The sequence below is a fragment of the Leptodactylus fuscus genome, chromosome 3 (genome assembly GCF_031893055.1).
Source record: "Leptodactylus fuscus isolate aLepFus1 chromosome 3, aLepFus1.hap2, whole genome shotgun sequence".
Taxonomy (NCBI): Eukaryota; Metazoa; Chordata; class Amphibia; order Anura; family Leptodactylidae; genus Leptodactylus; species Leptodactylus fuscus.
In genome coordinates this window covers 84,089,382-84,112,372 of record NC_134267.1, presented here as the reverse complement: position 1 = coordinate 84,112,372, position 22,991 = coordinate 84,089,382, and the positions used below count along the sequence as shown (strand labels likewise).

The window sequence follows — 22,991 nt, the reverse complement described above, 5'->3', positions numbered from 1 at the left end:
GCTCAGCCTGAGGAGAAGTCTGTTGACTTATGGCTACCTTCACAGCTTGGGAAACTGCCAATTTGGGTTAAAGGGATTTTCCCATCTCAGTGTCTCAGTACTGTGTCTGCACTGTCTGCTTCTCACTTCTCGTATATCTCTCCCCCTCTTCCCGCTGGCTAAACAGGACATAGAACAAATATGCTGCTCAGATAATATACAGATGCTTGAACAGAAGGGACTCAGTGTTATCTGTGTGTTTATATAGAGAGATAACAGGCCAGGCTTTATCAGCAAACTGCAATTAGCTGAATTGTCCTGCAGTTTAAATATAGTATATTAACATAAATTAATAACAGTCATAAAGCCTTGTCATTTACCGGGATAAAAAGTAGCCTACGTGTTAATCCAGGTTACAAACTATCTATGTGCCGAATTTCTTCCATATCCGTTCAGCCGTTTTTGTGTGATTGAGTAACAAATATCCAAACACACACAGAACCAAACATGCAAACTTTCACATTTATAATATTAGTAGGATTAGTAGAATTGTTAGAAAACTGGACAAGTATATGTTGGAAGTATTTAATAAACACAATCTGATTTAAAATAACAATCATTTGATTCTGGCTGTGCCCTTTTCAAAAGATGTGACCCCCTGGAAGGTTATATGTAAACTAGCTCTGATTCTCCAAGTAAATGAGATCCTTTTATTTTCTTTAAAAAATACAAAAGGTTACCCCCACATAGAGAATCGTGCTATATACACACAAGGTCACACGGTATAATTGAATTCAATGTCAATGAATGGGGGTCATTCACATGATCCATATTGTGACAGTCCGTTGTAATGACAAAATATAGATCATGTTCTATTATTGTTTGTTTTTACAAATCCCTCTATATATTTAAATGTATGGGGAATTTGTGAAAACGGGCGCCCCCTGGATGTGAGTAATGGACATTTTGTACCTCAGGCGCACCTCAGCCGTCTAAATGTAGCCTCAGAGTTGGTTTACATATGACCTTCTAGGGGCAACATCTATGGAAGGGGTTACAGATTTAAAAAATAAACGCCAAATCGAGCAAGGGCGCTGCAAGAATCAAATGATGTATGACATTTAGTATTTTGTACTTGGTGACAGATTTTCTTTAAATGGGTTTCAAACCTCCATATGTCTATTGAAATATTTCTACTGTAGCCTAATCTTCTATGGTTATGCCATATGTAGCTGCAGTAGACCTACTTGAGGAAACGAGTTGAGTGCTTTATTAGCTAACTAGACCTAAGAAGCAAATTAGTGGCCAGCAAAGATGATATTTGAGGCATAAAATGGTAAAAACAGAGGGGAATTTATAATACATTTTATTTGATACCAGTTTATGATATGGCCAGTATGCCAATTCATGAAGATGTGCATGCTTTTTATTGAATTAGTCACATCTTTATTCTAGCGCCCAGAAAACCAAGACTAGGCTCACACTAGAGTTCGGGTGTCCACCCTTCGGGTCTGCATGGGGACCCAAAAGACGGAGACCCTGTCCGGTTTTAGGCGCATCTTGTGGCGGAGTCTCCAAAGATAGTGTGAATCCAGCCTTAGAAGCAAGTGGCAAATTTCTGGGTGTATTGTCCACCAGATCCAGGATATGTTGGCAGATCATCTTTGACATCTGTACTTCGTACCACAACCTGAGTACATACTGTATAGTACAACAATAAACTCTAGCAGCATTGTTTGCATATTTTACCATTTCAATGAGCTGTTTACAGCACACTATAACACTCCAGTTTACGTATATGCTGTGGATATTTTCTCATTTATACCTCCGACAGAAGCCTGTGGTATACAGTATCTCACTATATTGGCATACACTGAGATACTATAGGGTCCCACTCTAAAAATTACTATGCTGTCCGGCATATACCAGCACAGATGAGGCCAAAAAGACACCTGCTTGGCCTCTTGTCGATTGTGTGGAGCTCTATGGATATGCTTAGTGTGATGTAGCATAATGTGAAATGTGTAAAATTGAGATGTGGACCTTTAGTTTCTTATTGCAAATGAGAATCTGCAATCTGTGTGTCTGTATGCTTGTTTGTTCGTTCTTACAGCACTATTTGTATACTTGTCCAGGTTTCCTTATACAATATGTTTTTTCTGATATCTTTTTTATGTCCAAATAATGTTCTCATGTTTGATCAATCAATTAACCAATCACTCCATATCTATTCAGTAACTGCATGACTATCTCACATATGTTTCTGCCACATAGTGCTGACCACATACAGTAGATAAAGCAGCTACCTACACCAGCTGTTTATTTTGATAGGGAAAGGGGGTAAGGCAATGGGGATAAGGAATAAAAGATTGGACAGTGACACAAGTTTTGACATTTGAGGCGTTTACCAAAACATATTCAAGATACATTTAGGGTACGTTCACACGGAGGAATTTGCTTCGGATTTTGGGGCGGATTTTGCCTCCCATTGTTTTCAGTGGGAGACAGAGATCACGGCAGGATGCAGAAAAATAAGCAGGAACAAGAAGGAATTCATTTTACGCCACGTTTACTTACCCTTTTCTCATCACAATGGGCTTAAAGTGCAGACTTTCAGTTTTAATTTGAGAGTGTTCACATTCTAATTGGAGGAAGGGTTTTATGAATTACAGCTCTGCAATATGTAGCTCTCTCTTTTTCAAGGGACCAAAGGTAATTGGACAATTATCTCCAAAGCTACCTAATGGAATGCATGGACTATTCACTTGTTATTCCATCATTGGTTAAGCAGATAAAATGTCTGAAGTCGGATCTAGGTGTGGCATTTTCATCTGGAAGCTGTTGCTGTGAACCCATAACATGCAGTCAATGAAGTTCTCAATGGAAGTGAAACAGACCACCATTATGCTGAAAAAAAAAAAAAAAAAAGAAAAAACGGTGGATGTTGGCAGAATCCTTTCCATGGTGAACACTCTCCAGGAAGTAGGTGTAGGTGTAAGTAGGAACTAGGTCTACCATAAAGTGAAGACTTCATGAGAGCAAATACAGAGGGTTCAAACCATTCATAAGTCACAAAAATAGAAAGGCCTGATGAGACTTTGCCAAAAAAAAAATCCATTCCAGCTTAGTTCTGGAACAACGTTCTTTGGACAGATTCTATACTAGAATGATGGAAAGAAGAAGGTATAGAGAAGGCTTGGAATGGCTAATGATCCAAAGCACGCCACATGCTCTGTAAAACACGGTGGAGTCAGTGTAATGGCATGAGCATGCATGGCTTCCAATGGTACTGGGTCACTGGTGTTTATTGATAATGTGAAGCAGCCGGATTAATTCTGAAGTGTACAGGGATATACTTTCTGCTCAGAATCAACCAAATGCAGCAAGGTTGATTGGATGATGATTCACATTACAGATGGACAAAACATACTGAGGAGTTAAGGCAAAGAAGTGGAATATTCTGCAATGGCAATTACCAAATCTCAACCCTATTGAGCATGCTTTTCACTTGCTTAAGACAAAACCTACGGCAATAAGACCCACAAACAAGCAATAACTGAAGACAGCTGCAGTAAAACCTGGCAAGCATCACAAAGGAGGAAACCCAGCATTTGGTGATGTCCATGGGTTCCAGACTTCAGACAATCATTGTCTGCAAACAATTCTGTATAAAGTATTAAAAATGACCATTTTAATTATGGTAACGTTAATATGTCTAATTACTTTTGAGTTCTTGAAATGAGGAGGCTTTGTAGCAAAATGGTTGCAATTCCTAAACATTTCATGGGGTATTTTTGTTGAACTCCTTCCATTAAGCCTTAAAGTCTACACTTCAATTGCATCTCAGTTGTTTCATTCCATATCCAATGCCGTGATATGCAGAGCCCAAGTCATGAAGATTGTGTCACTGTCACTGACCTAACAATACAATATAAGGATGCATGCACACATTTGGAGCCACTAATGATTGGTTATACTGTACATGTGTACGATCTTTGGCTGCCACATGCACAGCTACTGCTACATGAGTTTGCACCCAATGGCACTCCATTTCTTGCAATGTCTTACAGCTTGAGTGTTCCAGGATGACATCTCTGCTGTAACTAGAGCTCCTTTGTTAGTGTCAATGATACGGTCAGCATCCTTTTATTATCCTTTGTGTCTTATACTTGACCTGGAGCTATGACTTTGTTTAGTATTGCAGTGCACTTGCCATTTGAAATCTGGGGTTGCCAAGCATCAGGGAATGCTACTTTAACCGCAGGGTTATTTTTTCTCCTTATATGGCACAGCTATCTTGTACACATTTGTTTTGTTGAAGGAAAACCATGTCTTTGGCAGGGCTAGGAAGAAAGAAAATGCAGTACAGGTCCAGCCAAAATGTACTGCACCATTCACAGTTAATGTCTGTGTGCGGAATATATTCTTTTGAGATATCACTGCCAAAGAGTAATACTTGGACCTTAAGTTGAAGCATGACGCATGTCTGAAGTTGAGATATGTTTGTTTCCTTAAGATTCAGTTCAGACTTATTGTTCTAATACATTTATATTATACAGAAGAGTATGTAGAGTATATTTACTATGCAAAAGATGAGGGGATGAACTAGAAGGTTGACAGAGGGTGAATTTAGACACTGAATATCCAATGATTTACCACATTAACAATAGAATCGGAATAACAGTGTAGAAGCAATAAACATCTTTAGGCCGGAGTACCATGTTGCAATAACACGGCGATTTTGTTGCGGCAAAAACACTGCAGCATTTTACAGTACCTACAAAGTGGATAAGTGTCTGACTAATCCCATCCACACACATTCCAGAAAAGTATTCGCAGCGGAAATGCAAATTCAAAAACTGTTGTGTTTTTGTAAATCTCAGCATGTCAATTATACCTACGGAAACACTGGCGTTCTCTGTATAAGTATAATAGGGAAAACTCTGCGGACATTTTGTGAAAAGTGCTGCTAAAAATCTGGTACATTCTGGTACATTTTTTGTGCACACAATTTATTACTTATAAATTATTATTTAGTTGCTTTTCTGGCTTGGTTTATTTTATGGTAGTGTAGGTTTTTTGGCAACACAATTATTAAAATGTCTCACACTGCTTCATACGTTTGTCACAATCGTCTTTTAAGCCAAGTTACATCCTATCCTGTATCACAGTAGCTGATACTGGATGTTATAGCTTGTGCAGCTTCAGATTGTCTAGTCTAAATTCATACCACATATACGTTGGTTTAATTCATGCTAGAAACATGAGCCAGAATGTGAAGCAATTTTGGTGCACATTGTTACAATGTAAGCACCTCCTTTCCTGCTAATCCCTACTCATTTCTCCACTTAGCCCTGCGCACTTGTTGGTCAACCTGGAAAAAATGTGTAAATCAAAAGTCAAATGCCTACAATAAATGTAGTGCACAGCATGCAAAACAGGTTTTGGAGCAAATTACACCAGAAATCTGGTACATTTAGCCTACTAAACCGACCCCCAGCACATGACCAGAAACAATAATGGAATGAGTGGCATCAGTATAGAATATAGTGGAGAAGCAGTTAGAATGTGAGCGTCCACATATCAGTAATTTTCCAACTATACAAGCAGGCGGCACGGCTGAATCTTGTCCAGTGTAAACATCCACATGTTTGGCCAAATAATAAGTTTGTTTGATTTGCAAGTTTGAGTTTTTAAACCAACAATAACAAGATGTGGAGCAAAGAGCGGCATTATAATCACATGGGCGTACCTATATAGGTCTGTTTATAGCTAAATGTTATTATATGGGCCTTACCGAGTAAGGGTCTGTTCACACTGCACTTACAGTGTGTGTTGGAGACACATATTAAGAGACAGCCCAATATATACCTTGTGAGATCTCTAAAGCACAGAGGAGTATAGCAGTATACATAACCCATTGAGTTTCTTTGTGGGATGCCTCTGTATTGAATAACAAAGTCGCCTACAATAGTCAATGCATTTAAAGAAAAACTACACTGATGCACACTTCTCATAAGTATGGCAAACATGTGCTCAATGGGGCCCTAGAGATAAGGTCAGTATATGTATTGAGAGATGTTTGGAACGTCTCGAATGTGCACTTCATAGGGCCTTAGAATTAGATACCAGCACACATTTTTGACTTATTGAAATAGTAGTTTTGAGAACCAAAGTTCATTAACAAATTTTGAAATACCAATGTAGAAATGATTAATATGGCTTATAATTCTTATAACTAGAGATGAGCGAACAGTGAAATATTCGAGATTCGATATTTGTTTCGAGTAGAGCCTCAATATTCGACTACTCGATGGAATATCGAATCCCATGGGGAAAAATGCTCGTTTCAGGGGAAACCACTATTCGACTAAAGGAGAGTCACCAAGTCCACGAGTAGCAGGAGGAGAGTGTTTAGGAGGAGCGCTGTGCAGTTAGTCTATGGGGTCCGTGCGCTTTAACCGCACAGCGCTTGCAGTTGCGCTGATAAAAAGTAATCTCCCTCGTAACAGCAAGATGCCAGCTTTCCCGACTAGCAAAGACGAGCCTGCGGCAAATCAATGCTGGTTCTGCAGCAAGCTCGTCCTTGCTAGTCAGGAGAGCTGGAAGCTTGCTGTTACGAGGTAGCTGACTTTTTTGTCATGGGAATGCATTGACCAGCGTTGATTGGCCTGAGTACAGCATTCGGCCAATCAATGCTGGTTATGTCAGAGGCTCGTCTGTGAGGAGGCAGAGTCTAAGATTGGACCACAGTGGAGACTGCTGTGGTCCGATCTTAGACTCCTCCCACTCACAGACGAGCCTCTGAGCCTCCGGCAGAACCAGCATTGATTGATCGAATGCTGTGCACTGGCTAATCAACACTGGTCAGTTCATTCCTATGAAAAAAATTCAGCTCCCTCGTAACAGCAAGCTGCCAGCTCTCCTGACTAGCAAGGACGAGCCTGCTGCAGAACCAGCGTTGATTGGCCGAATCCTATACACTGGTTCTGCTGGTTCTGAATTGAATATTTACTGCAAATAGCTAGTAGTATTCGTTCGAGTACGAATATTTCGAATACCGTAGTATTCGATCGAATACTACTCGCTCATCTCTACTTATAACAACACTGACACAGAACTTGAATCTTCAAACGGGTTCTCAATGGTTTTTGTTGTCTTCTGAGATATGTTATAGCACAGAAAGTTATGACGCTGCAGAATTAAGCAGTGCTACATTTGTATATACATCACACGTAGAGTTGGGAGTATGTTTGAAAATCTCCAATACACAACATAGGGCGAAGCTTGTTGAAAAAGGTGAATATATATAATTGTGTTTTTGCTGGGTGATTTGTGCATTGGTAATCTACCGTATCACCTCCGCACTACTGATTACAGCATATAGGGGGCTAACACAGTAGTGTGCCCTCAGGTGTATGGCCTGTGGACCCGCTGCTGTATAGTAAGAATACCCTTACATAGCTTCATAAATGGTAATATAAATCAAAATTGTGGGTGTCAGGATATTGTAGCGCAAATAAAAATGAATCGGTTTCATTAGAAAATACAACTCAAGTTTGCAAAAAAAGCCCTCATATGTGATGGAACAAAATAAAAATGTGTCATTTTTAGAAGGGTATAATGAAAAAAATGAAAGTGAAAAAATGTAACTTTTCATAGGGGATACAATGATGGTGATCTCTAGGTCCCCAGGTTTGTGAAGGCCTTTGTTCTGCCCGGAGTCAAAAATGAGTTGTCACAATCATAAAAATGCCAAAATTCATGATTTATTAGGATTTCTTCATCTTTATCATTATAGCGGTGTGAGTTGATGACATTCTTCTTTGCCTTTGCCACTCATTTGTTTTTCTTTGTATGTGAAACATCAATTTTTCGAGTGTAAACAGCCTTCTTTTCTGTTAAATAAAATAGATTGAGCAATTCCATCAGTCATACTCTAAGGCTTTCAGTGATGATTCATGTCTAAAGAGCCCTATTATAGTAATAAAGATCAAAATATCTGTATTAGTGGTGCATGTTAGATAATGGTTAAGATGAAAGTGTAGGTTTACCTTATCAGAATTGCTCTGGAAATGAAAAATCAAGTCAGCTTATCTGGCAGCATACAATAGACTGTTTTACAACAGCCTGTGTGTGCTACTCCATAGGTGGATTACAGAAAGCTGACTAGAACCCCCCCTGATGCCTAGTCCAGGCTGCTGTCAAGTAATATAACAGTAATAGTACACAAGATGGTCCCTAGCAATAAGTATAGCCCATCAAACATATGCATGCCGGTTGGTTGGACAACGCTATGATCGGAAGAGGAGAACTTTGCCTTATGTCAGCAGCACATTATATGCTGCTGACTAGTGATCATTTTATCGACAGCATAAAAGATGAGACAAACAAGCATTTGCCTCTTTCTTGGCCAATCTCTGCCTTAACTACATGGGGCAGTGATTGGATAGTGATTCTCAATACTCGTTTGCCAGATAGTTACCCTCGATAATGTACCCTTTAAAACGCACCTTTCACCAACTCCAACTTTTGCACTCTAGCCCCTACTTTTTCTGAGCAATCATTTCTGTTAGGTTCAGTCACCAGTATGCATAAATAAGCTCAGTTGGATGGCTCTAGGTTGGAGCCAGTGGCGTACCTAGGAATGGCGGGGACCCGTGGAGAACTTTTGACGTGGGCCCCCCCACCCCCTTCCTGACCGACACCGAAGACCTTGATCGACCGACCCCCCCCCCCACGTCGCATTCTTGCGCGCTCTATTATGTCCCTCAGTGGCCCCTGCACCCAGTATTATACTCCATTGTGGCCCCTGCATACAGGATTATGCCCCATAATGAACACCCATGAACAATTATTTTATTCTGGGGTATTTTCAGACCCCAGAGTATAATAATCGGAGACTGAGGGGAGATACAGACATAAAAAAAAAAGTTACCTGTCTCCGGCTCCGCTGCAGGTTTGGTGGTGTTGGCCATCTTTAATAACGCACGGATGTCACATGACACAGCAATTGCAGGCAAGTCTGAATACAAACAATGTGTAGATTACTGATCCATCTACTGACATTGACCTCCCCCTCCTCCTAATACACAGATATAAGGACACTGACCTCCCCCTCCTCCTAATACACAGATATCAGGACACTGACCTCCCCCTTCTCCACACCACACATACATACACACTCACACACAGACACACATTCTCCATTCTGCATCTCACATTACTCCCTCCCCTTCATTACCTAGCAGCAGTCTCTCCTCTTCATCTCTTCCAGGACTGACTGTACGGGCTATAAAGACACGCCCACCTAGTCATGTGACGGCTGATGTCACACAAGGTCCTTCATCCACAGGTCCTGCAAGCTTTCCCCGCTCTTATCTCAGTTACAACAGTTTGTCTGTGATAAGAGCGGGGGTAGCAGGGGTAGCTGTCACCGGGCCCCTAATGTTCCGGGCCCTGTGGCAGCTGCCTCTGCTGCTATGGTGTTAGTTACGCCACTGGTTGGAGCATATCATCTGTGACACCCACCTGACAATAGAGAGCATAAATGTGCTATAGAAAAAATAGATTCCAATTATGATTGATCAGTGAAGCGGAATCTCTTTAAAGGAGCTCTATCACTGGGAAAATTCATTTTTATCTAAACACATGCTTGCATAGGCTTTAGAAAGTCTATTCCACACCTACCTTTAGTATGTAGATTTCCTCAGTGGTGTCTGAATAAGTCTATTTTTATTCATATGCTAATGCGCTTCCAGCCAGCTCAGGAATTTCCCAGCAGCCTCCTCTCTCCTATTATCTTCTATGTGTGTGAAGCAAACAGGAAGCTGAGTCGTCATCATCATCATCATCAGTCTCCCATAGAAAACAATAGGAGAGGTGTGCATGATCTATCGTGCACCAGTCTAATTAGCATATGAATAAAAACGGACTTATTCAGAAACCACTGAGACAATCTACATACTAAAGGTAGGTGTGGAATAGACTTTCTATAGGCTATGCAAAGGTGTGATTAGTTAAAAAAGACTTTTCCTAGTGATATAGCCCCTTTAAGGACGCAAAGAGCTGGAGTAGGTGGAGGGAGTCAGTGAAAGGGCCTCTTAAAGGAGTTGTCTGGGATCATAAAATTAAATCCATTGGGGGACAGCTAGAAAAGAATAATGAATTCATACTTACCCCTTCTGTTCCTGTGATGGTCAGCCATAACCACTGCGCTCTCTTGTGACTGTTGTCTCTGTTGGTATGACTAAACCTCTGAGATCCATCTGTTTATCAGCCCATGTAAAACTCATTCTTTTTTCTAACCAAACATTAGACATTTCATTAGCCCAGACATTGCTGGAGTGTTCATGAGGTCGACTTACTGGAACTTAACCAAATGTACTTTAGATTTCTTCAAAATTTAGTTCTGAGTATGAGTAAGTTGTACACACGTGCTTAGTTTATTACTTGCACATGCTAGTTACATAATAGAAGAGCAGTAACCATGCTGAGACTTTCAGGTCTTAATAGAACAAGTGTCTGCGAGTAAGTTTTATTAATCTGTAAACAGCTCATTATCATTTATGTTGATAAAGTAAGCCAAGACTGTTAGAAGGACATATCTGAGGTTGGGGGCTTATTAGAAAGGAATAATAGTCCTGTAGAATGGACTAATGTCACCATCATTTTCATGAGGTTGTGTTTATTATATCAAGTGTTAACTCCTTCCATAATATAGTCATATTAATTTCTATTATGCTGAGTCCTAATCTGCACCTCCCATTTAGAAAATAAAATTAGCCAGAACTTCCTTAGTTTCTCGTTTCCTCAATATATTTAATTAGCAGATTTTGTTTTATAAAGATATTGCAGTCGGACCACCTGTGGTTTATGCTGCAAGATGTTCAGAAATTGTTAAAATCTTCACAGAACAGCTGTCTCCAAGGGTAGAAGCCTTACCGTGTAGCAATTGTAATGTATTAACTTTTCTTATATGGTCTGAGAAGGCATTATGCATACTGGCGGACACCAGTGACGTATATTCTGGGGGCCCACTATACAGTTTCTTGCAAATAGTGCTTGCAAAAATAGATAAAAAGCCGATTAAAGATCATTTGACATAGTTTTTAACCTAGTGTTAAAACTTTAACAGACTCAAGGGAGGTGAACCCTTCATTATGTCTAACCAGCATTACTTTTAGGGCATGTTCACATGCGATACAGTAAGAAACCTTTTTTTAGAGCTGAATTATTAATTCCATAACATATGAACAGGGTTGTTTCTGCATCATTTCCCTGCATTTCTATAAGCACCAGTCACATAAGTGGGACAGTCATATAATGTTGTATTTGAAAAACTTTGAATGTTTAATGCTAAATAAAAAATGAAGCTTGCACAATACAGTGACAATAAAATCCAACTCACATACTTTATGGCAAAACTAGCTGTAGGAAGGAAATGTATAAGCTGTGCAATTCTACATCACGGTACACCCTAGGCTTAGAAAAGGAAAAGACACCAGAATTGAATCCCACCCAAACAGAATGTCTCCCTGTCGTATGATCTAGTGGGAATATACTGGGGAATTTGGTGTACCCAGTGTATTCCACACAGCTCTCCACCATCTGCTGAGCACTCACATATTGAAAACTAATATTCACTATGTCCCTTGATACATTCTATGAAAGGATTCCATTTTACTGGCCCTCAGGGGCTCTACAAACACGACATGGTGTCCAAAACCCAAACTATCTAAATCAGCGGACTGAAAGCCAAGCACTATTCCTTATCATCACAGAAGTTTGTGCCTACACGTATGAATTGCAATGGACACAATAAGAGTTTTGGAGAGCCCCTGAAATGCCAGTAAAGTGGCACCAATGAAATTCCAGTGAAGTGGCAAATTAAACCGTTCTTAAAGAGGACTTTTCATGTCCTTGGGCACATGCAGTTTTATATACTGCTAGAAAGCCCTGGGAGAAGAGAAAATGGGGCAGTTACCTATAGCTCTTCACTGTCAGAAGGGTGTTCCTGACAGTCTAGCTGGGAACACTCCTCCTGACAGTAGTGTCCGTAGCGCTGTACTGTCAGAGGGGGCATACCTTACCGCCCAGCCATGAAGCCTTTTTTCTCTAAATCTACAAACGTAACATAGATAATAAAGGTATGTAGTTCATCACAGTCATGTGCCCTTTAACATGGTGGTGACAACTGAATATGCTTGGGGGAGGTGCTAGACTCCCTTTAAGGGGTTAAAGTGTTTGGTGGTGGAATACTGGCAAGGGTAGCAAAAGCTTCAAAGGTGAAAAAGTTATTCATTCTGTTGGTTTTAAACAACATTGAAACAAGTACTGAGCAGTTTCTTTGTGACTTTATGCCACCTAAACCTTACTGAAAGATGTGCTTAGTCACAGGAGACTTCTGTTTACTCTGGCAGATCTGCAGTGTAAAGCTGGAATTGCATCGACACCTTTAGTCAGGTGACTGCCATCCCATTAAGGTAAAACCAAGGTAAAAATATACATTTGTACCATATTTTTAAACCACTAGAAATGGAGGCATTTTAAGAAACCTATTCTCTAGCACATATTTACTTTAGTATGCTTGTGCTTTTAATGTTTATGTAGATGGATTCTTCTGCAGCTCTGCATTAGTCACATTGCAACACAGCAAGGGGAAGCGATTCCAGTCAATACATTGTATTGGGGCATTTCTATTTAAAGAGGACCTTTCATGTCCTCTAAGATCGGGAGTGTTTTATCCAGTTGCAAAGCTGACAGTGTACTGAGTTTTGCCGGTATCTGCCCCAGTTCCAGAGATAGCAATGCTGTTATTCTCGGCTTCTGATATCACTGCACTGTGAGAGGGGCTGGTTGTATATAAAACCGCATATTCATGAGGACATGAAAGTCTTTAAGTACCACGAGGTCAAGTTCCTGTAGCATTTTTTAAACAAAAATAAATATATATTTAGCATTTTAAATATAAATGTATATTTTGTTTAATATGCAGTCTAACAGAGCATGCTGAGCATATGCATGTAATGTGTATGGTCAGCATTACAACACAGCTTAACTCCCATTGGCATATGCCATCAAATCATCATAAGAAGATACCATGGTCTCCGATTGACTACACCAATAATTCAATGTATAGGTCAAATGTATACATTTCAAATTAGTTTTTTTGTTAAATAAATACAATAAACATCCTTGTTATAGTTATGACCACGTACTATGATAGATAGCATATAAAAAAAAAAAAAAAAACCCCCACTAAGGAATAACTAAGTAAAATAAGAAAAGAGAGAATCTGTAGGACTTTGGTTGTGTTTACTTTTGTGTTACAAGCAATCAGTCAGGCAAGCAAAAAGTCAGTCTTCACTGATATCCTTGTTTTTAAAACTAGTCTTTTAGAGACCTGAGGATCCTCGATATAAGTCAATTATTACTATTCTAATTAGTTGGACCCTATTAAGACAAGTATGGATTCCTTTTGATATGCCCCTAGGAGCTCATTTCTAGTTCCTTTCTCGCAGGTTACAAGTTTAGGCCTAGTTCACACAGGCACGGAATAGCGTTTTATGGTCCTGATTTTGACGCGGAAAGCTGCATAAAAATCGGGACCAAAACACGTCTGCCGCGACTGTTAGTTGCGGGTTCCCACTCCGGAGTAGGCGCAAAATGAATGGGCCTAGTCTGGAGGGTGCTGCTCAATGAGCCGCGAAATCTGCCTGAAGAAAGGGCAGCTCGCTTCTTTTTTCCGTGAGTGGCAACATGCTGCTCACGGAAAAAAGATTGCTAGCGGTCTCCATAGACCACCATTGTGAGGTAGCGGATTATGACATGGATTCCGCGCCAAAATCCGCCCCCTCTGTCCCCGTGTGAACGAGCCCATAGACATTTCATGGCTGAGGGTTTTCACATTTGAGCTATGAGTATCTGACCGTATCAATCTGTCTCATTGTTTGCAAATTTTATTTTTGATGAGCCTTCAAAATTCTACATGACACACCTCTTTTATGTAGATATTCTGATTTTCAGAATTATGTACCAACTTCCTTGTTATGTTGGGTCATACTCGGGTAATCACTTGAGTAACTTTCGGAGGTTTCAGTTCTTGGGAACTCCCTGTCCAGATAACATGAGAACACACAATAAGAAAATATTTGAGAAGTAACTTAGATGTTTACTGGGCGAGTTTTGTTTTGACTCATTCTGAAGCCAGGTCTGGTTAAGCATTTTGAAAGGCTCCCAATGTTGTTCACATAAATGTGAAAAGCTAACATCGTCTAGTGTTGGAGAGTCCATAATTCTGTTTGTTAATGGCAGTGGTAGAAATCTGTGTATCTCCGACATGCTGGTGAGCTTGTCAATACTCAGCAGGCAATCTGAACAGTCAGATCTGCAGAGAGGTGACACAAAACAACAACTTACTGACTTTGCTCTCAGTAGTTTTGCCTAATTTTAACAGACCCGTGTATTGTCTTCACTGATTTACTTTAGTAGTCCTCTGCTTGTTTCCATAACACTGTAACTTTCCATGGACACAGACTTCTATATGCTAAGGTTATCTGGCAGACTGGTGAAACCACTGTCCTCTGTTCCCTCTGCTAATATTGATTTTGATGTTTTGAAATTAAATACATTCTGCATTATTTTTTTTGGAAAGATGACAAGACAAAGTATGTGACTTCAACAAAGACAAACTATAGAAGAAAAAAATAGGTAGCACTAATATTAGTGCAGTGCTTCTAATAGTAGTCCTCACGTGAGATAGCCTGTCTGCAGGAATTAAGAGTATGCCTGACTCTACTGATCACAACAGGGTGAATTGCTTTACTTTTATTATGTGTGAAATATAGAAATATCTAATCATCATTTTGCATACAGTAACAATATGAAAGGTTATTTTCAATATTTTACAAGTGGATTGCTCTGATTGCTGGCCTACTGCCTGAGGCTGCACTACTGCATTACATATTCTGATGTCGGTATGCCCCCTTTTTCATTTTTGTCAGAGGCAGTGTGGTCAGAAAAAGCCTGTATAATCAAATTCAACATGTCTACTGGCAGCTTAGCTGGAATAGTATCAGTTCTGTATATATCTATGGACATTAATGTGACTAATGTCTTCAAGACAACACTGAACTTGACAGAAATCAGAAGGAAAGGTAAAAACCTCAGAAGCTCTGCATGGAGCTGTGTTTGTGTGGGTTTCCTCAGGGTACTCCAGTTAATAGCGAATTTAGATTGTGAGCCCTATTTAAAACAGTGAGTGATGACAGTATATATAAAATGCTGCAGAATATAGTGGTGCTATGTAAGTATGTAAAATAAATACAAAGTAAACTCTCAGTAGTTCATGCTAAATGTGCTGCTATAATAGTGATATATACTCCGTCTGGCCGAACATTCAGATGTAGTAACTGGGAAAAGAGAGATAAGATGATGTCAGATGCCTCTACTAGAGAGTAAGGCATTTTGAACTCCAACATGTCTAATCTTTCCCTTTAAATCTGTAAATGAAAGAGAGAGAGTACTGTAGGTATAACTATATACTAGGGTTCGGGGGATATTGTCACTCCTTAGGGAGAGACCACCATATAGGTGTGTGGAGACTTGTTAAGCCTTTAGCACTCCACTTTGCAAGCCATTATTGGGTTATTTCACTGGAATCCTGTCTTAAGACAGGCTTGCACATTCCAGTGAGCACCCTCTATTGGTTTGCAACAATGAGGCAGCAACTGTCTTCCTAATTACATCATGGAAGGCGGATTTGCATATTCTTCCCATAGTTCCTTGCAAAGTGGAGCGCTAAAGGCTTAACAAGTCTCCACACACCTATATGGTGGTCTCTCCCTAAGGAGTGACAATATCCCCCGAACCCTGTCTAAGCCTCTCACCTCTACCAGGTTATAGTCCTCTCTACATCGGGCTGATGAGATCCAACCAGATCGAAACAGCTGTCCTCGATTGAGAGACTATAACCTGGTAATAATCCCAGCGTCATTGCTAAACAAAGGCCTCTTGGAAGGTCGGGCATGAGGCTAAAGGGAGCAGCCATTATTGGGTTATTTCACTGGAATCCTGTCTTAAGACAGGCTTGCACATTCCAGTGAGCGCCCTCTATTGGTTTGCAACAATGAGGCAGCAACTGTCTTCCTAATTACATCATGGAAGGCGGATTTGCATATTCTTCCCATAGTAACTATATACTATACATATACGGCCAAGCCTGCCAAAATCATGTCTTGGAACCTCCAAATTTGACCTGCAAATGCTGAAGCACAACAGAAGTAAAATGTGAATATATGGTTACTGCATTGCTATAACCCATTACAAAACCATTAACCTACTGTAAAGCCTCCTGTGATACAATAGCACTTGAAAAAAAATCAAAGGGGGCAGTGAATACTGTTGATAGGTGATGTATATCCAATAAAATATGGTAGGTGACAGTAAATCTCTCATAAAATGTACTTCCTTAGGGTTTCTACAAAAGTGCAGATTTTATAGGTTTTACATATGGTACACTTGAAATGGAAAAATGTGACTCAAATATCTGAGTTTTATTATGAGAACTGTTATTTCTTGTTCAACCAGATTCCGGTGGAGACCCGACGTGGTCATAATACTGCAAATACGGTTTTGACTGTAGATTTTTTATTGATTGTTGTTCATCCGAGTTCTTATATAAGTAAACAAATGTATGAAAACCACAAACCATGTCCAGCTATCCACTATTAACTATAAAGGAAGTAGAAATTTCAGGTAGCTTTCCGTTCTTCTTTATGGTCTGTTTCAGGGACCCCTTTTGGAGCGATTTTTCAGATTAAATTATTGCAAAATATGTTAAACTAGTAACATCTTATTGCCAAGCATTGGATACTGTTCTGCGAGTTGGGTAGCCAAACAAATATGATTGTCCCCTATAATAGTAATAGGTTATTCCTATATTAGGTTACTCCTATAGAAAGGTAGAGTGATAATAATGAATTAGGAAATTAGAATTTAAGCTTCTTGTTCATATATCCTGAAAAAAAGTTGCCAAAGTGGAGCTATACATAGAATTATCAACAGCCTGCTTTTACTTCAATGACGGCAGGAGTCGTAGGTCACATTTTCTAGATATGTAAATGTGCACATCAGTTAAGAACATAACTCTACTTATTGATCACCTTTACAACTGATGTTGTCAACTTATTATCTTTTGTTATCCAGCATATCATTGGATTATATATTTTCCATTAGACTCAACCTCTTCGGTACACCTTGTCCTTGTAATTGCTGTTATAGATTTGTTTGCATTGTGGGACTGAATTGTGTGATTAAAATGTAACTTTTATTGGGATCTTTAAAAACTTGTGTCCCTCCAAAACATCAGCCACACTGACAATACTATGTGACCCCCTCCAGTAGATATGATCAGGGAAACAACAAATAAATATCAAGGAATCAATGCAGTGCAGTCCACCTATATCAACAATCTAAATCTCAAAGGGTGTGGTGGAATTCACTGGTGTATGTTTAAATCTCCCCATACACTACATCACACCTATAGGTAACAAAAGTGGGCCCGCTGTCCAAAAAATTCCACAGGTAAGTATTAGGGGCCAAGTAGCCGCTTTACAGGGGCTGAATCAACACTGCCTGACCTCCCTGTCCCATCAATACGTCTGGGACAACTGGGCAATCATTTCTAGTGAGGCCATATATAAAATACACCTTTCCTAAGCGATTCATACATTCCCTGTATTAAAGCCATTAGACCTTAAAGTATTCAAAGCCTAATAAGTTTGCATTGGGTGTTTGTGTTCTACGCGTTTCGCCTCCTAGCTTCTAGAGGCTCATCAGGAACAAAAATCTACCCTATGTGGATTAGATGTGGTAAAAACTGCAGTTCCTAGAGGCCAGATGGTAGCCTCCAGTACTTCAGTATGGTCAACCATACTGAATGAGAGCAGAGAGGCTGCTGTGCTGATGACTCCTCTCTCTGCTCTCATATACATAAAGTATATACATACTTTCGGGGTGCACGCTGGAGGCTAATTAGCATATGGATAAAAACTGACTTATTCAAAAACTACCAAGGCAATTTACATACAAGAGGTATGAGTGAAATTGCTTTTCTAAAGCCTATGCAAGTATTTGGTTAGTTAAAAATGACTTTTCCCAATGATAGAGCCCCTTTAAACTGTTGCAGTGTGATATGTTATTACAAATGACAAACTATGAAAAGTTGTTGAAAAATGATTCCAGGTAGATACAGTGGAGGGCATTTCCCAAGTATCCTTAGCATCAGATTGTCTCTATCACTTTGAGAGAGCGTTTAGGAGGAGTACCCAGTCTCTCTTATGTGGTTGAAAGGAGCTTATTACAGGTTATATAACAACCACTTTTTCCCATCACAGATCCATTTTTATCTCCAGTTACTGATCATAGGTATCATTGTTCTACTGGCATCAGATCAATGGACTCTCAGAATGTGACAGTAACCACTGGACTGAAGAGACTTGAACACTAAACTACTAGGTACCAGGGACTGGCTTACTAAACTTTGGATACCATAGGTACGGGCAACAAACTGCTGAACCCTAGGAATTAAGACACACAATAACTTGTCAACAGAAACACTGGGCTACCTTGGAGCATCAATTCACCAGCCATAACAGACAGAGCCATAAACAACTGGACACCATAGCCTTTGTTATTACCAGGAACAAGCACTTTAATCTACCAGCAACTAGTACATTAATCCCCTAGCTAGGGGGGACTGGGGCATGAAACCCGTGAACAACAAAATGTTAATAAGGTGGTTTTTGAACCATTGTATCATACCATGTATCATAAGAAAAAGACCTTATTGCTTAAATCAAGTCTTTTATGTTAAGATTATTTTAATTTTTCCTCGTCATTTAAATTTAGGAAGAATGCTAAAATTGTGAAGTTTTCACACTGGTTACAAAACCTAATAATATACCAACACGTCTTGTTCTGTACATTAATCTGTTCATTTTTCCCAATCATCTCAGTATTATAGCATTTTATAATAGTCCTGCTCAATGTATTCATACTGAGGCCAGGTGCCAGCAAAAGGCCTATCACAGCCAATGTCACTGTACAATAAATTTGTGGCACTCCACTTCACGAATGCAGATAAAGAATATTTATATATCACAGGGGTTTTACCAGGGTTTTGCTGGCTATAGCAGTCTATATACCTATTACTATGTGACTGTTACCACGTGCTTAGCCACTATGCTTTTCACTGCTTACATTTCATATATTCGGGGTTCTGTCTTATCACCAAATTGTAAATATATATTGTATTGTATGTTTATATTGTATTGTATGGAGATCTTTGAGAGATGAATAATTATGCTGATCCTGTTATTTTCATATATTACAACTTTAATTGTATATGAAATTTATGGGCATACTGTCCACTGACTTTGGATATATTACTAATATTTACAGGTCATTTCCATGCACCGACTCCCTTGAAAAAGGTCACATAGATGGAAAGATTAGGAAACTGTTCCTTCTGTGTCCTGATTATATTAATATTAGAGATGAGCGAACAGTGAAATATTCGAGATTCGATATTCATTTCGAGTAGAGCCTCAATTTACGACTACTCAATCGAATATCGAATACCATTATAGTCTATGGGAAAAAATGCTCGTTTCAGGGGAAATCACTATTCGACTAAAGGAGAGTCACCAACTCCATGAATAACAGGAGGAGAGTGTTTAGGAGGAGGGCTGTGCAGTTAAAGCGCACGGACCCCATTATAGTCTATGGGGTCCATGTGCTTTAACTGCACAGCGCTTGCAGTTGCATTGATAAAAAGTAAGCTCCATCGTAATAGCAAGCTGCCAGCTCTCCCGAATAGCAAAGACGAGCCTGAGGCAAATCAACACTGGCCCTGCAGCAGGCTCGTCCTTGCTAGTCAGGAGAGCCGGCAGCTTTCTGTTACGAGGGAGCTGACTTTTTTTGTCATAGGAATACATTGACCAGCGTTGATTGGCCAGTGTACAGCATTCGGCCAATCAACGCTGGTTCTGCTGGAGGTTCGCCTGTGAGGAGGCGGAGTCTAAGATCGGACCACAGCAGTCTCCATTGTGGTCCGACCTTAGATTCTGCCTCCTCACAGATGAGCCTCTGACAGAACCAGTGTTGATTGGCCGAATGCTGTACACTGGCCAATCACCGCTGGTCAATTCATTCCTATGAGAAACAGTAAGCTCACTCGTAACAGCAAGCTGCCAGCTCTCTCGACTAGCAAGGACGAGCCTTCTGCAGAACCAGCGTTGATTTGCCAAATGCTATGCACTGTTATACACGCTATACACGCTGGTTCTGAATCAAATATTTACTGCGAATAGCTTAGTAGTATTTGATCGAGTACGAATATTTTGAATACCGTAGTATGCGATCGAATACCTACTCGATCGACTACTACTCGCTCATCTCTAATTAATATGCCTAAAAGATTCTTCTGAACTGTCCAGTTTGCCACTAGTTGTATTACTTAAGCCACCTTCTAGTTGGCATATGTTGAGCCAGAATTTTTCAATACTATTTTGTTGCATTTTTGTTGCATTTTGTCACATGTAAGTAAGGCTTTGAATAGAGTCCATACCCCCTATGTCTAGCATGTAGAAAAATTTTAGCCTAAACTAGGTGCGCCACAGTGTGCCATGTTTACGTCACTGTCTATTCTTAACCCCTATAACCCCCCAAATCTTGGCCTTTATCACAAATTTATTTTCTATCTAATTATTATTACACAGAATTACAATGTAATATAACACCTCACAGCTTATCTACTCTCCTTTCTGTTCAGTAAGGAGGTCACAAACCTCAAGTAGCATGTTTAGAAAATTCTCCCTTAGGAGTCAGTGAGTTGTCTCAAGACTATTGGTGGCTATGAGCTATGTGGCTACTTCAAAGCATATCTCTAAATGCTGTTAACAGCAGCTCAAGTAAGAGGACTGCCACCATAAAAATGTACAGAAAATATAATATAAATGCATCAATGTCTGGCAAATTTCAGCTTAGGGCAGCGTGTAGCAGTTTGGAGCATCAGCGCCACACATGGTGCTTAAATCTGCTCATTTACATATTGTGAAATAAATGGATTTCTCGGCAACAGAGGCATAAATTTTAATAGCGAAGAAAACGGTAAACTGTGTCTGTGTGCCACAATAGGCACTTAACTCCAGAAACAGAACACAATTTTCTAAAAATGTACATATGTATAATTGGTGTATTGATTTTTGCTTTTTTCTTAGAAAGTAGAATTTGCTGAGATAGGGGTATTAAACTTTTTCAATATTTATTTCTATATTATCGCTAGGTTCACACTAGCGTTCAGCATTCGGTTCTTTGGGTCCACTCTAAGTACAGAAACCTAATCCACTTAAAAGTGTTTACTATGACTTTAATTTCTACCGTTCAAAAAATGAGGAGAGAAAAGTGCTGCTTACAAGACTTTTCCCTCTGCATTTTTCAATCGGAACGGGGAACGGACACCCCCAACGGCGACCAAGCGTTAGTGTTAACCTAGCCTTACCTGTGAGGCCTGAGCTATTGGTGTCTTTTCTGCTCTTATACTGCCACAAACCTTGTACCATAGTTAACAACTTCTGTCTGCTAATAACATATGTTATGGACACAGGTAAAAGCTGGAGAGTGCCGTAAAAGGAAATGTGAAGCAAGTTTACTGACTGAAGTACAATATGCCTTTTTGTCAGAGTAGTGTGTTCCTGTGAGGGGAATGTGCTTGCCCTGCTAACAATGAAGCAATTATCTGCAGTATCTTTATTGCTTCATCCAAGGGGCAATGACTGGAAAATCCCTAATCTATTGCATAACCCAAAGTAAACACAAGGCGAATGGTAAAAGTTAGCAGTCACTCCCTGTGCCTCTGTTGGCTTCTGATCTGACTCTTAGACATTTCACAGTTACTTCTCCAATGACCTCATACTAAGACAGGAGTTCCCCACTTGTAGACAGGACAGGTTTGGGGTGTTTGCCCTTCATCTGTACAGACTAGTCTTACTGCATTTCTGAATGAAATGTGCTCAATTACTTTAAAATGTTTAACCTCTTGAAGACGTGAAAATATTCTGTGCTACGGAACATAGCAATGACAGAGACTTCAAACTCCAATAGCAATTTGATACATCCTTTATCACCGATCCAGTGTAAAGGAAGTGATATGTACAAACAATATAGATTCAATCAGAGTAGAGATATGTAAACGTTTTCGACCAGGGGGCCTTCTTCAGACTCTCTGACTCAGGAAAATGGAAAATACAAGATGGGTCAGCAGACTGGACAAAATTAGACCATAGTGGCAAGATAGTAGCGGAATTCTGACAAGCACCTGGTATAGGCAGAAACGGGGTCTGTAATAAAAGTGCAACCTGTGTTTCTCGGTGGATCAAACAGTCCTCTCTATTAGTGGTCTCTCTGGGCCAACCATAGTCTGTTTGTATGCCTTCATATACCCACTGCTCCCTCCTAACAACTCTGAGATTTACATTTGTTCGCTCCAGCGTTCATGGTACTTTCAGTCTGCTTATCAGTATATGTTTGTTTTCCAGCTGCTTGTACATTTCCTGGAAATATAAAGAAGGACTCCCCAGAATTCACCATTGGTTGTCGCTATGACCTTCAAGACCTGTAGCCTGTTTGGATATCCCGAGGCTGCAGAATATTTCACCTAAACTAGTAAGTACATTTTTGTCAAAGTAACCAAAATCTTTAATAGAAAACAGGCTCTAAAGTTCTCCCTAGGACCTTCTAACTGAGCTGATACATGGAAAAGTTCATACACATTTGTATTGCCAGTGTGTAGAGCTGTAGCATTCGGCAAAGTGGAAGTGGTCATTTCAAACAGTTGTATCTCTGGTTGTATGCTACCTAGAAAAAATGGTTCTGGTATCACATGCATTACTAGCTATACAATTACCAGTTAAAAAGTTTGGAATTTGAGCTGTATATGCAACAGTCCA

The 22,991-nt window shown here is 39.8% G+C and overlaps 1 protein-coding gene across 2 annotated transcripts in view; it reads left to right on the top strand.

Moving 5' to 3' along the window:
* The window catches only part of HIVEP2 (HIVEP zinc finger 2), a 167,079-nt gene that overhangs the window by 17,907 nt on the left and 126,181 nt on the right, over window positions 1-22,991 (top strand). For both annotated transcript variants that reach the window (XM_075267867.1, XM_075267866.1), the window contains exon 2: window positions 22,581-22,707. The gene's annotated coding sequence lies outside the window, so the exon portion shown is untranslated. The remainder of the gene's footprint in view (window positions 1-22,580; window positions 22,708-22,991) is intronic.